This window comes from Gymnodraco acuticeps, unplaced genomic scaffold (assembly GCF_902827175.1).
Source record: "Gymnodraco acuticeps unplaced genomic scaffold, fGymAcu1.1, whole genome shotgun sequence".
NCBI lineage: Eukaryota > Metazoa > Chordata > Actinopteri > Perciformes > Bathydraconidae > Gymnodraco > Gymnodraco acuticeps.
Window position 1 is genome coordinate 6,412,484 of NW_022989799.1, and position 14,992 is coordinate 6,427,475.

A 14,992-nucleotide genomic window follows, 5' to 3' on the forward strand; every position below is an offset into this window, starting at 1 on the left:
ATTTCTGTGGAAACAGGGACTTCAAAATCTATGCTAAATCTATTGTGATTCACAAGCTAATTTTTCACATGGGCGATCCGATCTCTATTAAAAAACCACACATTTTAAGTTGACGTTTTTTGCCTAATTTCTTGCGGAAACACTTGCAAATTTCATTTACTAATCGGTATGAGTTTCTTGTTATTTCAGCATCATTATGCAACGTGCAGTACAATTAAATCACAGCAAACAATGTTAATTTTGTTGTTGTTTAAGTAAATACATATTGGGGTATCGAGCCACGTCAGCAGCATTTTTACAGCTAAATTAAAAGTTCTCAAAGAAAATATACTGCTTTTCTGATATCATTATCCTCCAGGTTTATGCAAAGTATGCAGGCGAGTTTGTGATCAGTGCTGCTAGCATCACAGTTGCTGGCCTATACACTAAAATATATGCATGTAGTGAAGAAGAAGAATACATGGCTGAACTGCCTTATGACTTTCACTGAAATAATGGATGGGCAAGAAGGTGTTAGGAAGAGAAAGTATGAGGAGATGAAGTAAAAAGAGAGAGAGAGAAGGAAGAGGTCAAACTTTTGTTGCTTTGACTTCTCTGGCACTGTACAAAGACAAAAGCAGGCGGCATATGCCTTCCTGTGAAAACTATGCATGTGTATGTATGAGGTTGTGTGTGTCAATGGACTCAAAAGGACTTGTGAGATCATGCTGGACTCCCCCTCCTGTTCCACACACTTGTATATGGATGTGTCTCTTGGTGTGAGTTGGTGTTTGAGTTGAATTTCCATATAAAGGTAGTTTGATGCCAGGCCTCCGACCCTGAATAGATAAACAGACACATTTCACACATCTGCTTTAGTTAGCGCTAGAGAAACGTTGAGTGTGTGTGTGAGGGTCGATGTGTGTGTTTCTCTATGTGTCAGAGAGATTATCTGTGTTGCAGCAAAGTTTTTTTTTGTTCTACAGAACATGAAAAGTGAGCAGTCTCACACCACCAGTGAACTTCTCTGCTTATAAAGCTCACATCTGAACTGTGGACTTACAGCACCTCCCTGAGACTGTTATAACATTCTGAATACATTATTACAAGCCTAATCATATTTGAAACATTTGTTATATTCGTCCTATAGATATTTTCTGCCATGTTGGGGCCTAGTGGGTTCCCACATTCAGTATCACAAACACTCCAAAGAGACTTATTCATATTAAATAATGTATACAATTGTTCTATAATATCGTTGAAGATACAGGATGTTTCTGTGTGCGCCAGCCAGAATTGAGCTTCCAAAAAGCTCTGGCATCCCAGCGGCGATCCGCCCTGTCCCCCAGACCACATCCATTCTCGCTGTTAGCTTAATAGTCCTTCAGGGCTGCTACAACAAGCTAACTGTTGTGTTAGCTATTGCTAGTAGCCAGCTACTGCTCAACATTTTTTTAAAGAAAAGCCTTTGTTGAAAAGGTACAGAAGAGGATTAGGGCCACACGTGCATTTGTGTGGGGGTGGGGGGGATTGGTGGGTCTGACCAAAAGTCAAAACAATGGGTCCATTTAGGTATGGGCACGTCACTGTACCCAGGAAGAAAAAGAGAAATCTCCAACGAGGCGTTCTGGGGCAGCATAGACAGGTATTTTCTGTGTTAGAGTTTTACTCCCTACAGGGTGTACTTTGAGGGTTTGTGACTCTGCAGACCGTTTCCATGCATAAAAACCTTCATGACACACAAGGGGACGGGTAATAACCGGAAAAGCATGACATGGGACCATTAACATATTTTGGCCAAGTCCAGAATAGCCACCACTTCACACAGACCGCCCTTTCCCTTCGTTCCTGCTTTCACACAGAATTACTCAAGTGCCGACCACTGATGAACACTGATGGAGTTATACACCTGACCCTATTGTTTAATTTTTACTTTTTAATACCTTATTTCAAGAAGGAGTGCATACGCTGATATAAACACATGTACTGAAACACTGTACATACAGCACTGTTGTCTATTCATAAACTTTCAATACGTGCAAAAATACACACACATACACCTACACACTTACTCACACTGACATCTGCAGTCCTGTGTCTGTGGTAAACAAAGATCACACACACACACACACACACACACACACACACATACACACACACACACACACACACACACACACACACACACACACACACACACACACACACACACACACACACACACACACACACACACACACACACACACACACACACGTACCTCTGGTGTGAATGGCCCTTGGCCACAGGCAGAGTTTTCACAGTAAACTAACCTTGATCAATAACCTGCTATGGACCTCAGCAAAACCCACTGTTCTCCCGACTGCTGGATTTCAATATCACGCCTGTTTGAACACTCTAGCCACGGGCCAACTGTGTGTGTGTGCGCACGTATGTGTGTGTGTTTGCATGTACAAGTGCTGCCTCTGCATGAATTTAGGAGAGCCTCTGAGCATGTGTGAATGTGTTTGTGGCCTTGTGTGCGTGCTCAAAGAAATCTTTGTGCATGCATTTCAGTGTGTGTGTGTGTGTGAGAGAGTGAGTGAAGCCTCGGGGTTCACTGTGAATGGTGCTAACTGGCCCTCTGAACTCCTCCCTGTGAAGAGAAAGAAAAAGCCACCGGGCATGTGCAGAGGACAGCGTGCCATTTACCTGGGCTACGGATGTTTTTTAAAACTGGCAAGAGGGACTTCCACACACACACACACACACACACACACACACACACACACACACACACACACACACACACACACACACCATACACACACACACACACACACACACACACAACACACACACACCCAACACACAACACACACACACACACACACACACACACACACACACACACCACACACACACACACACACACACACACACACACACACACACACACACACACACACACACACACACACACACACACACACACACAAACTGAAGATTCTCCTGCTTGGCTTTTGCCTCAAACGCAAAAACACACCTTTGCTCCCTCGCCTCAAACACAAACACACTTCAAAAGTTGTTTTTTTTTCTTCCCTTTTTTATTTTTGGAAGCGATACAGGCAGTACTACCCCTGCGTTTAAGAAGCCTAACCGATCTCTTCATGTGCCCTTTTCTCGCTTCCTGCCTCGGTCCCTCCGCGCCAAAAAAACTGCTCGTTTACATCCAGCGCTACGACTCGCAAGACAACCTTTTGGCTCTCCAAGATGTCTGTCTGCAATGCTTTCTACATACGGTGAAGTGTATACGGCCCCTGCTCCTACTGGAACTGGGCTTTTAAAAGAGTCTGATGCTCAGAAAACTCAATGCTGAACCCTGGATGTCAAACCATTCGGATGAGCATCACATAACAGCACCTATGTGTCACAGTTGTAATGCTTTTGTCATGGTCTGTTTTCCTGTTTTATTTTGAAGTGTCACGATCTGTCTGTGTTTTCCAGTTTTTTCTCGTGAAGTGTTCACTCCCAGTTTGATGTCTGTTTTTATTTCCTGTCTCTGTGTTTTCCCTCCTGTTTGGTTACTTGGTAACCTTGTATTTGTCTTTACTCCCCAGCTCTGTCTTCGTGATTAGTCTTTCATGTATTTAAGTTCTGGTTTTCTGTTGGCGTTTGTTGGACCTTTGATTTTACACATGGGGGAGTTCAGAGGCCTGTAGGCTACTACGAAGCAGGATTTTCGCTTAGCGGCTAACTTCAGGGAAAACTCGGGCTTTCCGGTCCTACGACGCTGGTTCTCTTTTTAGCGGGCTAGATCTCCATGGCAACTTATGCTGTGCGGCTAACCTGGTTGGGACCAGGTTAGGTTGCAGGCTAAGAGATCAACTCAGTGAAAGCACTGCCTGCTGACCAATCAGAGCTCAGTGTGCGGAGTTTAAAGCGATTAAGTCATATTACAGGAGAAAGGACATCTTTTGTTTAAACCTCCGTTGCAGGAAAGACGGCCGTCAAAAATCACTGATTGTGTGAACGTGAACATTAATAGAATATCACCTCTTCTCACCATCTTCAGAGCAATCTGACCAATATAACATTAGCGTTAAGAAAGCTTAATTAAATAACTGCTACAACATAAGTAACCGGATAAAAGTAACATTACGTACAGTCCGCAGCACTGTGAGTGCAGACGTCGATGTGTCCCATTATCATTCATATCACATCATAATGTATCATATATTTCCTTATCTGAGTCAGCTGAGCCGTATCTGGCCGTGCGACACTCACAGTGTCACATACTGTATGCAGACATATTATTTTAAGCAACACATTAAGTTGACGAAACACTCAAGTCAAATGTAATTAAAGTCAGATCGTGTCTTGGACGGGGCAGTGATATCATAAACCTGTTAATGTACGCATTCAAACACTTTTTCTTTTGCCAGCTGTATTCACCTTGCAGGTGCAGCTATGCGGCTTTTATCCTGGATAAAGTGTTTAAGTCATGGATGTTTAAAGTTTAACTTCTTCATTTTTGACTAGTATTAAAGTTCACTTTTCATTCAGGAAGTATGACGCTGCACTGTCAGTGCGCTTCTCCATGTTTGTGATTGGTCGAATGCTACAAATACCACCCCTTTCATGTGAACGCGCACCTAACTAGATAGGGCACGGCTGGCTTGAGCGATCCACTTGATAACCAGCGTCGTATTACCGCTTAGCGAGAGCGCGTATGTTTTGGATTAGGCCAACCGGCTAACTCAAACATATCCAGGTTACTGTATGTTGAACCAGCTTCGTAGTACAGGCCTCTGGTCTGTTTGCTGTTTTTGTTTTTGAATAAATGTGTTTTTTCTGTTAAAACCATTGTCCATCCTGCATTTGGGTCCAACCTGCTCTGCTCCACCATGACAAGTGTAATGAAAGCCATCTTTTTTTACATGTTCACATGAGTAGTGGATACAAACTCATCTGTACCCAAGTGTGTGTGTGTGTTCATTTATCTTAATGTACCTGGCTTGTGTGTTTGAGCTGTGGTTGAATACAGCTGACCCAGATGTGTTAAGTGGGTCAGGGGAACACCACCGCCCACACAGTGGGGGTTATGGGTAGGCGCGAGAGTTCTAGTGTGTGTGTGTGTGTGTGTGTGTGTGTGTGTGTGTGTGTGTGTGTGTGTGTGTGTGTGTGTGTGTGTGTGTGTGTGTGTGTGTGTGTGTGTGTGTGTGTGTGTGTGTGTGTGTGTGTGTGTGTGTGTGTGTGTGTGTGTGGATGGGGTTAGGACACTGGGGCAGTGCCCTGATTATACTCAGATTAGTTTTGGGAGTTCATCGCTCCTCCTCCTGAGCTTTCCCCCCCCCATCTCTATCCCCCTCTGCTTTTCCTCTTTCCCCTCTGTTCTTCTTCCTTCCTCTCTCCATCCCTCTCTTCTTAGCTTTAACACAATATGATCCATTTGTTTATGTGTCTTTTTGTGAAAATGGTAGCATATTGTCACATTTTGCTCTGAATAAAAATGTACTGATCGGAATAAAACAACAATGTAGTACATTTGAATCCCCTTAATGTCAATATTCCCTCTTTTTATATTTTCTTTGATTAAACATATTTTATTAAAGTGGATTTTGTCTGTTGGGATTTCCCCCACTATTCAACTCTCTAAATAATAAAAGAAAGTTTGGTAACAAATCGTTTTAGGCAATATACCTAAACAATGCTGTTACCAAGACTAAAAAGGCTGTACATTGTATCACTAATGATACCACTTTTTTACTCTAATAAGAAATAAAATAGGAGATGCACAATTATACACCATTTGAAAGATCATAGCCTTCTTAGAAATCAAATCTGGTGGTTTTATGGTCATTTTGCTTGAAATTGTCGCCGAGTGCATGCACATTACTTTCTCTCAGGCAGAAAACCAGATGAATCAGCTTAGTGCAAAATATTAATAAGTTGTCAAATCTGTGCATACAATTCCAGTTTCGTCTACTAATACTATAGCGCTTCAAGTTGAAAACATTTCCCAAAAAGTGCTGGTGACGTCACTGTAGAAATTGGAGGACAGGAAACTATCAAAACAAAGACAGAAAAGCCCATTTGTTGGAATGATTCGCCTGGCGGACACTGAATGTTGTTTCTTGGTGAGTGTTGTACTTGTACTGTCATGAAACAAAATAAAAAGACGCTATGTGGACACAGGGCCTTCCTCTTCTTTGTTTGATCTGTTGACTACCTGATTAGTGACTGGTTATCGTCTCTTGTCTCTCTATGTACTTCCCCAGTGTGAGTGGAAGTGGGGCATTGAGCCTGGGCGGAGGGCTGGGAGGAGAGATGGCTGACGGGGAGCATGCTGACTGGAGGAGTGCCAACCACTCTCACCCAGGTAAGGATCCATGCCAACTGTGCCTGGCTCTATCTGTCTCTCTGAACCAGTGGCCGTCATGCTTTCTGACATTCAAAGTTTGTTATCCATAGTAAAGATTCACTACTCTGTTTCCACCCCTCTGGCGGTAATTTGTCATCTGTTTGAGCTGTCACTATACTTTTATTTTGGTAAATCATCACAATAATGAAGAAAGAACGGCCAAATGCAGGTTGGAGCATTATTGGACCTGTGTGGGTTTGTGTGTGTATGTATGAAAAATAAGAATTCTATCAAGGTAATTTCTAAGAATTGTTCAATGTTTTGAATATTTCCTATTTCGCCTGCTCAAATAACTGCCAATTCCTATTCCTGTTTGGCTCATTCAAATGCTTTTGACCACAATTTAATGTCTAAAAATGCTAAAATCCCAAAGTTCCCCTGCCTGAAACGCCTCGATTGGACTCTTTGTATATACTGTCTTAACATAATGGCATCAATAAGTAACACCTTCGCTTCTATTGGCCAGCACTTCCGGGATCTCTAGCTTTTGTCCAATGTCGACAGAGCCAATTCTAACTTTTATGCTTATTTTTATGCATCAATGTCCATATGACATTAAGAAGTTACTCAAGTTATTTTCGATCACGTCAAATAGTCTCATCTGTGAATGAGGACGTGTGTGTGTTGTGTCATGTGTTGGGTTCTGAATATTGTCTGCACCACTCTATTTGTAATCTCCTTGATGACAATAAGCTAGTTTTAATGTGTACATTAAACCATTTATGTGTTTCAACATATGTCAACACTAGGTTGCTCTTGTGAAGGCCTCCAAACTGAAATGACAGAGATATATATTCGAATAAATATCTATTTAAATGTTACCTTTTCCGTTCTTGTACGGGAAAACTGGGCACTGGACCCGACATCCGGTGAAAATGTAAGACACAGCCTGCCTGACATAGTGTATCCTGTGTGGTCAATTAAGTAGAAAAGAAAAAAAAGAAAAAGAGGTATCACAGAAGTTATGACGCAACAGGAATTTGTTTTCTGTAGGCTCATTGTTTTCCAAAAGCTCCCTTTGTCTTGCCCTTTAACCTGTTAAGCACGAGAGACCCCGGTACCGGGGCACTGCCGCAACATCTTGCAGGAAACAGTGTCTGAGGGCATGTTCATTTAATAAACTATGAATGTTTTATATCCATGTAACGGGAAGAAACTCATCTAATTGATCATTTTAATTTTTTTTTCAAAAAACCCCCCACAATGCTAACTCTGAGCCTCTGAATTAGCAACGAGCGAAAAATGCTAACAGATGACTGCACCGAAATTCACTCACAAAACCTTATTATTTATCTTTGCTGCACATCTCAAACCATCGTTTCACATCGTGAGGTGACACAGAATCGAAGGGTACCCTCATTATCACTCAATTATACGAACTCGCAGAGATAATAACAAGAACAGACATCAACACATATGGTGCTAGGTAGCTAAAAACGCTAACATGGCTCACCTGTGTCGTAGTCTGGTCAAAAGTGGTCTTCAATGGGATTAAAACGATAAAAACGCTGCTGAAGTTAATCCATAGGTTAATCCAATGTGTATGTGTCCCTTAGAAATTATTTCTGATAATCCATAACTAATAAACCTGCGTTTCCGTTTCTAGAAGTCAGACCTAGAGACAGCTTCACTCTGGTGCAAAACTGTGTGCACGAAGCCCACACCTTTTGTTTTAGACTGTGTGTGAGTGGGGTGATTCCCCTTCGATTATATTGGCTCTAACGGTCAAAAATATATGTCAATCACCAAAATCGACCAATGGGTTCCAGAGAAACGGTAAAACCCCCATTTCCACCCAAATCACATAAAACACATCTATATTGATTCTGACTTTTCTACATCCAACTCACAGGTTTATCATTATTTTGAGAAAAAAGATTATTAATTTAACCCTTTTTGAAGGGAAGATATGATCATTTGTTCTGGGAATGTCATTTTCGAGCCTGAGACCTGAAAAACAGGCTCAGGGCTAAACTGGTTGCTTTGGTGCTTAAAAGTGGAAAACCGACCAAAAAAGTAGCTATTTTCCAAATTATGAAGTTGATTATGAAGCCCTTTGTGCACTATCAGTGTGTTTTCTCAGTGCAGTGCATCACTTAATGTTACTATCCACATGCTGTCTGTGTGCCCAGAGTGCCGAAGGACAGTGGCTGTAACGGGCTCCCAGACAGATTGAGAACATCAGGTGTTTTAATTCAACCGTTGTCAGCCTGTTAAACACGGCTGCTCGGGCCAAACTGGCCCTCGGCTACACTCTAATGTTTATATGTGTAAGAATGAGCCAAACACATCCCCTCAACACACAGGTCAAAAGCTATGAACTCAAGAGTGGGCATGTGCCAGAGTCACGGCGGGCCTGCCAACTGCTACAAGCCTGTGGCCAGACGGCGAGCAGACCGGGGTCAGGAGCAGCCAAGTGGTGTCCAGTGAGGGATAGCCCGGTTTAATGTTGGCCAAACAACGCCCCCAGGCTGGCTGGACTCACTCAACATGACTGCTGTGTGTGTGTGTGTGTGTGTGTGTGTGTGTGTGTGTGTGTGTGTGTGTGTGTGTGTGTGTGTGTGTCGACAGAAAGAGAATGCTAAGCCTGTCCTCTGTGGGTTTCCTCTGCTGTTTACTGTCCAGAGCAGGATGAGAGGATGATATCCCTTTCCTAAATGCCCATGTGCTAAACTCTGTTTGTTCTATATCAACAAAGGTTATAATTTATTAAAAAAGTATAATATTCTAATATTATGACTTTCCATTTAAAGTAATTTAATGTTAATTTGAATTGCAATCAACCCTTTTTTCTTTTTTGTTTACCATGATGTTTTGTTATTATTTCTTTATTAATGATTATTCTATTGTTTTAATAAATGTTTAATTAGTTTTTTCTTCATTTTTTTATTATCATTAGTTTTACCTATTTGGTTCAGTTGAAAAGATACAAGGTATAATTTGTAATATGACTTTGTATGTGTTGTTTTTTAATTATGTTGGATTATTTATTGTTTCATAGAACATTGTTTTATTATTATAACTTTGCATTATTTAGTTATTTTAATGTTAAAGGTGGGGTAGGTAAGTTTGAGAAACCGGCTCGAGATACACTTTTTGTTATATTCCATGGAATGCTCTTAACATCCCGATAGCAATGAATATCTTAAGTGCTTTGACAAAAAATCCATAAAGAAATGTCATCTGTGGCCATAGTACTGTAAAAAGCACGACCAATCATTTTAGCCGGCCCGGCTAAAATAACTGGATGGCCTACCTGCCTGTCAGCCTTCCATCTGTGCACAATCTTATCTCGTGCCCTCATTGGTCATGTGCGCGTTCATGTGTGTTGGAGGAGAGGCTCTGTAAGGAAGTGGCAGATTTTTTCCGGCTGTGTATTTTCAAATTCTAGCACACTCGAGCTGGTTTCTCCGAAATTACCTACCCCACCTTTAATTTAACATAAAACCATGAGATCCTGATAGCTCGTTTGGAGCAGTGGGTGGGCATTAGGGGCAAAGCCCTTGAATGGTTAGGTCGTATCTGACTGGTAGGACTTTCTGCTTCAGCCTTGGGGACTTGAGTCCTCGTCTGCTCCTCTCCTTTGTGGGGTTCCACAGGGCTCAGTGTTAGGCCCCCTGTTATTCTCCCTGTATTTGCTCCCTCTTGGGTCCATTCTTAGGAAGCACGGCATCGCTTTTCATTGCTATGCAGACGATATATGTGCCACACACTCAATTAAACCACTGTTAAACCAACCCTGTCTCCTAAAAATTACGTTCCCACAGAACTAAACTGCATTCTCAATTACGTTTAGCGAGAAACGTATTTTCTCCCACGTTACGTTCGTTATGAACGTATCTTAAATACGTTTATTTTCTACATATCTTTGCCATTTATTGTCTTGCTTATAATAATGATAATAGTCATTTTATAAATATCATTTTAGAGCACACATTTGAAATCCGTAGGTGAGGCTGTAATTTCTCCAGCTGTTACTCTCATGAGTGAGGCAGAAAATAATAGTTGTATCAGGCCAAAAAGCTGCTGTGTCATTTATTGCACCTCAAACATTAAAACACATCCAGAGTTACGTGTTTCTGTACTTCCTCTAAGAAGAAAGGACAGTAACAGAAGATCTCTGTGGCTTCAGGCTTGATCGCCGTTCAAATGACAGCGTTGGTTTCCCCAAAAGTGGGCGGGGCTGTAAAGTGACGTAGATTTTACTCATCTATTATTCAAAACCATTCTATTTATTCTAACGTAAATTACATGCCAGTGTTTTATCTTTTTATTACTTATCTTTTTATACTTTATTTTCTATGAGTTATATCTGAAGCAAATTATGTTTCTGAAGATGTGTAGTCGATTCCACCTTTCAATGTAGCAGAAATGTGAACTCTCATTACAGGAACAATACCGGAAACAGACGTAGGAAAGATCGTCAGCTCGCTGATTGGATGTTTTAGCCGCAATGCACGTTTTGAAAGATATTACTGATTTTCTTTGAACATAAGAATGTAAAAACTGAGTTGAGAGAATAGTCAGGGGATTTGGGTGATGAGAGACACATCTATGGAATCACAATTTCAATAGATTACCATTAAATTACGGATATACCTTTCTGTCTGTGATGTTTTACAAATCAGATATTAATGTGTAGAAGTAAAACATGAGAGATAGTATAGCAATATCCTGTACAATTATGTAAAAACATGAATAAAACTAGTAAACTACACATCTTCAGATGTTATACATAAGTGTCCTACACTAATAATACAAAGTTATAAACTTGGGTCACAGGTTCCTCAACAGTGCATTCATTACAAGACATCTATCAATATGTGTGTACCTCCACAATTAAACTGTCAAATTCTGCACATTTCTTATACTATCTACATACATAAGAGTATAATTAATGTGTATAATATCAGTTAAAATAAGTGCTTCAACATAGTTAACATTGCAGGAAAGCAATACATTCAACGTTAAGTACTTTTTCAGGCTTAATATGTATCTGTAGATGGAAGCTTTTTTCTTATTTGAAAGAAGACCTTAACCTAAAGTATTCTTTAATGTGTTAATAAAGGTTAATTAGTTTGTCTGTTTTGCACATCCTCATATTAATATCTTTGTACATCCTGCACTAAACTGTTTTATTGTTGAGATCACTTACAGTATCTTCTTGATTTTTTTATATTCTATACTTCTTTCATTGACCTTCTACTTTCCCCCTATGAAAGTTTGTACTCTTAATATGTTTTTCATCAAATAACATTATTCAACAAAAATAACATTATTCAACAAAAATAATTCAATAACGTGCTTTAACCACTAGGCGGTGCACACAAGGTACACACAGCATACTAATAATAACTTTTTATTATTAGTGTAGGACACTTATGTATGTATAACATCTGAAGATATTTAGTTTTATTCATGTTTTTACATAATTTTACAGGATATTGCTATACTATTTCTCATGCTTTACACATTAATATCTGATTTGTAAAACATCACAGACTGAAAGCCATATTCGTCATTTAATGGTAAGCTATTAAAATTGTGATTCCATAGATGTGTCTCCCATCACCCAAATTCCCTGACTATTCTCTCAACTCAGTATTTACATTCTTATATTCAAAGAAAATCAGTAATATCTTTAAAAACTACAAGTCCTTTTCTATCAGCTGTGCGTCCGTTATGATGTAAATGTAACCTATCTACCAATTGGATCAAATATAAAAGTCAGCCGAATTAGTATTGATACTGCAAGGAGACGTATTTTGTGAAAATAAATGCAAGCTGTTGTTTAATTGTTGATATATTTATGATCCACGTCACATATTCAGTTTTGGCGGCAGTTCTCCTGTTGGTCCAGAAGTCTTCTCATCAGGGCTCTATAAATAAAGAACTACAGCAGATGTGTAATATGTAATGCAGCCGAACTGTATATTACAATGCCATTATGTGATGACTTCCAAAGAGAAAAGCAAGAACACTCGGAATAAAGTATTATTATTATTATTATTTATTTTTTTCGGATATCATATCGCATTAACATCATATCCCAACATGCATTGCGGCTAAACATCCAATCAACGAGCTTCAAGCTGAGGATCTTGGGTAATCTGTTCAGTGGGTTTGTGTGTATCCTCAAAATGTCCCTTATAGGCCTACGTCTGTTTCCGGTGACTTTATTTACGGCTAAAACGCCCAAGATTATAGAATTAAACGAATAAATAAAAACAAGGATAATTGTGTGTTATTGTTGAGTAAATAAGGAAAAAAAGATTTTCAAAAATACAGATTTCAGTATTTTGAGGCTCTAAGCCCCATTTATTTTCCTCACAGATGGGAAAAAAAGTCCGACATTATACGATTTAAAATAAAAACATAAAACACTGGCATGTAATTTACGTTAGAATAAATAGAATGGTTTTGAATAATAGATGAGTAAAATCAAGTCACTTTACAGCCCCGCCCACTTTTGGGGAAACCAACGCTGTCATTTGAACGGCGATCAAGCCTGAAGCCACAGAGATCTTCTGTTACTGTCCTTTCTTCTTAGAGGAAGTACAGAAACACGTAACTCTGGATTTGTTTTAATGTTTGAGGTGCAATAAACGACAGGAGCTTTTTGGCATGTTAAAAACTATTATTTTCTGCCTCACTCATGAGAGTAACAGCTGGCGAAATTACAGCCTCGCCTACTGATTTCAAATCTGTGCTCTAAAATGATATTTATAAATGACTATTATCATTATTATAAGCAAGACAATAAATGGCAAAGATATGTAGAAAATAAACGTATTTAAGATACGTTCATAACAAACGTAACGTGGGAGAAAATATTTTTCTAAAAGATATGTAGAAAATAAACGTATTTGAGATACGTTCATAACGAACGTAACGTGGGAGAAAATACGTTTCTAGCTAAACGTAATTGAGAATGCAGTTTAGTTCTGTGGGAACGTAATTTTTAGGAGACAGGGTTGGTTAAACTGCCTTGAAGACATTAAGTCCTGGATTTCATGCAACTTTTACTTGTAAATTAAATGTTGACAAAACCGAAGTTATGGTTTTTGGTGCCCCTCGGACCACTCATATAGACCTAGGATCCTTGGGCCACTCCACCAGGCCTACCATCACACATCTTGGGATAAAGATGGACCCTGAACTCAAAGCTGGACAGCCAGACCAAGGCAGTTGTTAAAAACAGCTTCTTCCACCTCAGGCAGCTATCCAAAATAAAGCCTTTCATAAATAGTGACCTTTTTGAAACAGTAATCCATGCCTTTGTCACCTCCCGTTTGGATTATTGTAATGCACTATTTGGGATAAGTGCGTCCTCCCTTGCTCGCCTGCGGATGGTGCAAAATGAAGCAGCACAGCTCCTAACTGGCACACGCAAACACGAGCACATTTCCCCCATTTTATCTTCACTCCACTGGCTGTTCGTTCATTCGAGGATTCATTTTAAAACTATTTTATTTACTTTTAAAGCCTTCAATGGCCTGGCCCCGCCCTACCTCTCTGAGCTGTTACACAGCTACACGCCCACTCACACTCTCAGGTCAGCTGATCAGTTGTTCCTGAGGGTGCCAAAAACCAAGGGTGTTTCTCAATGTCGAGTACGCTTGCTTGGTAGCACATGTCTTCCGAGCGTCTTGCTTCAGAAGCGAGGCAAGAATACTTCCATTCAGAAAACGAAGAGTGGAACAGGCTAGCAAGTGTGCAGGTGTGCGTCATATGAGAGGCCCCACCTTACATTTTCCGCCACAGATTTGGGGAAATTGGTCCGTGCGCTAAGCATTGTGGAGATTTTAAGACCGTGGAGTCTACACATATGCAGCCTCGAAATTTCTCGCTACGAAGTACACCGGGCTCGGTAGATTTACAAGTATGCTGGACATTGGAACAGTCCTTCGGCGGCACTCAATGACGTAGTATGCTTGAAATAGTGGCTCTGGAGCAGCATTACTCAACATTGAGAAACACCCCAAGTCTAAGCGCAGAGGGGACCGTGCTTTCTCTGCTCCCACCCCTAAACTGTGGAACGACCTGCTAATCAGACAGGCTCCCACACTGTCTGTTTTTAAATCCCGTCTTAAAACCTTTTCTCCTTAGCATTCGTAAACAAGTAGATTGTTGCTTTTATTTGCTTTCAGTGGTCTATTGTTTTTATGGTTGTTTTTATGTTTTTTTTTATTGTTTATTCGTTTATTCTGGTTTATTCTTTTATGTGATTTTATACTTATTTTGATGTTGTGTGAGCTGAGCTGTGTGATTTTATATGTTATGCATCTCTCTGTACAGCACTTAGGTCTGGACGTTTTAAAGTGCTATATAAATAAAGTTGGATTGGATTGGATAAAAGTAATGCATTTATTTTCTGTTAAAAAAGTGTGTTGTCTGTTGAGTCAGTTCTGATACTTCTACTTACTTCTATCTGGCAGATTGAAATAGATGTGACACAATTGACTACTGGGAGATGTATCACTCTGTTGGAGTTTAAAATACAAAATAATGTAGTCCACTAGCGAATGTAAATTGTTAAAGGAGTGGAAGTTGTTCCTACTGTATGAATTATTGTTATGCTGTGTATGTAATTTATTATATGTAATGCCT

The 14,992-nt window shown here is 40.0% G+C and overlaps 1 long non-coding RNA gene across 1 annotated transcript in view; it reads left to right on the top strand.

The window, feature by feature from the left end:
- LOC117550176 overlaps positions 1-9,376 on the top strand; it is a 42,464-nt gene extending 33,088 nt beyond the window's left edge. The window contains exons 3-4 of the long non-coding RNA XR_004569584.1: positions 6,240-6,340; positions 8,689-9,376. This is a non-coding gene — a long non-coding RNA (uncharacterized LOC117550176). The remainder of the gene's footprint in view (positions 1-6,239; positions 6,341-8,688) is intronic.
- Positions 9,377-14,992: the final 5,616 nt, after the last annotated feature.